The sequence below is a fragment of the Montipora capricornis genome, chromosome 6 (assembly GCF_036669925.1).
Source record: "Montipora capricornis isolate CH-2021 chromosome 6, ASM3666992v2, whole genome shotgun sequence".
In the NCBI taxonomy this organism is placed as follows: domain Eukaryota; kingdom Metazoa; phylum Cnidaria; class Anthozoa; order Scleractinia; family Acroporidae; genus Montipora; species Montipora capricornis.
Genome location: NC_090888.1, coordinates 2,195,281 through 2,197,780, shown reverse-complemented (window position 1 = coordinate 2,197,780; position 2,500 = coordinate 2,195,281).

Here is a 2,500-nt window from a genome sequence, read left to right as displayed (position 1 = left end):
GTCACGGTTGATAAGGATTCAGTACGGTGGCCACTAGATGTGTCCGTCCGGAAATGAGGTAGATAGCTTTTCATTTCACATTTCACAAAACAAAAAACGCTTCAATCACGCTTCACATTAATTAATAAAATCACGATTCACGATGCAAGAAAAAAGAAATTAACGTTTCACGAGAAATAAAAGGGTCCGATCATGGCTCACGAAAATACCCTATACCCCCCCCCCCCCTCCCATTTGGCCGGAGCTTATCCCGGTTTCTGTAGCATGAAGCGACTAGGAGTATTTTTACTCCCCCCTGGATGGGATGCTAGTCCAACGCAGGGCTACCCCCAGCATTAAATTCGCCGGTACCCATTTATACACCCGTGTGGAGAGAGGCACCGTGAGAGTAAAGTGTGTTGCCCAAGTTTAGGACGTAATAGTTTCATGATTATTAGCAGTAGCTGACATTAGCGATTCGCAATAATATTGTGGCAGGTCTACAGAACTGATTTGTTGGTGACAGCCATAAGTAATAGCTTAAGTTACGAGCATAAAATTTCCGTCCGTCTTCTTTTTAGTGCTAACCACTAAGCCTTTAAGACGTACCCTTAGTGGCTTACAGAACTTAGTCTCTTTGCTTTCTGCAGGCTCAGTTGCTCAACAGGGTGGATTCATGACAAAATTTCAGGACAAAATAAAGGATAGTCCATTGAAAAGATCCTCAAAGCCTTCTTCATATGTAAACTACTTATGTTATTGCCTTATGAATTATTAATATGACATCCTGTACACCAATAATTTCTTGGGGAAAGGCTTTAAGGACAAAATAAAGGCTATTCCTATTGAGAAGATCCTCAAAGCCTTTTTCACAGGTAAATCTACTCATGTTGCGAAGATAGTAACAAAAGATACTTAAAATTACAATAAATGGCTGCAGCCTCAAACAGAGGCATTTATACGCAGCCAATCTTTGTGTCTGTGTCAGTTAATTGGGGAAAGGGCAGATAATGTCCGGAGAGGTGTGTGGTAAGTGTAATGAAGTGTCTCCATGCTCTTCTGCCCAAGTTCATCATCACTTTCATTGGGAGATCAGACAATAATTGTCTCACCTTGTGAAAAAAATTATTTATCTCACAAGGTGTCCCGTAAAGTAAAGAGCAACAACTGCCACTACCCTTAGCCAAAAAGCTGCTAAGCCGTACACTTTAATTCCATTGGATCCCTTTAGGACGCAGCTCTATTGTTTTTAGGATTAGGTTCCATTGTTGATTGGTTGTTTGTTTTGGTCCATTGTTTTCAGAGCCAATCCCGAGAGCCGTTGTTATAGCTGCGTACTGACCCTACATTTTTGCCAACTAATCTCCGTTAAGTTCTTTGTCCCTGCCTCTACAGATGGAAGTTCTAAGAGGAATTAAGAAACACACATGGATCATTACCTCGTGTAAATGAAATATATTATTAATAACATCTTTACTCGCATAATATTCAATAAGATTGTCTACGTCACCGGGCCCAGAATATTTATTATTTAGTATCACCCAACTAGTGGACTAATGCAAATCCTGCACTTTAATTGCCTACGCTACTAGAGACTATTAGTAATAGTCCAACGGGGTGCAGGGATGGCGCAGCAGTGAGAGCACACGGCTTCCACCAATGTGCACAAAAATTTCGTTTTATCAACGGAGTTGATAATGTAAATTGACCACAGTACAGAGATTCTAAAAGCTGACGTTTCGAGCGTTAGCCCTTCGTCAGAGCGAATCCATTAGAATCCAGAGTGATTCGCTTTCACGAAGGGCTAACGCTCGAAACGTCAGCTTTTGGAATCTCTGTACGGTGGTCAATTTACATTATCAATTCCGTTGATAAAACCAAATTTTTGTATACTACTTCCCCACCGACCCATCACCACAGTTTCTTTAGAAACTACCCCCTTCTTCCACCTATGTGGCCTGGGTTCGATTCCCAGACTCGGCGTCATATGTGGGTTGAGTTTGTTGCTTCTCTACTATGCACCGAGAGGTTTTTTTCCGGGTACTCCGGTTTGAATTCCCCCCTCCTCAAAAACATTTGACTCGATTTGCGTTAATTGTTAATTTCAGTTTACAGTGTCCCGAATAGACCATTTTACAGTTGTAGCTAAGTTACCTGGCCTACGAATGGAAGCGAGGCTGCCGGTGACCCTGTTTTGATACAAACCTCCGTGCTTTTGTAATGTTAATACGGACTAATTAGAATTACAACAACACAATTTGCATGATAAAAGCAATCGGGGCTGTATCAATGCAAGGTCACCGGCAGCCTCGCAGCCATTCATAGGCTAGGTCGCAGAGCAAACAACTGTAAAATGGCCTATTAGTGCTCCAGCGCTAGAACGACTAGGCACTTATGGCAGGCACCGAATATTAGGCAGCTACTCTTACTAAACCTTTCAAGGCTTAAAGGTGCGTTTATTGAGAGCTGCGGGCGATTTAGATTCTTTGGAGTATTCCTTATTTCAACGTATGATGCTGGC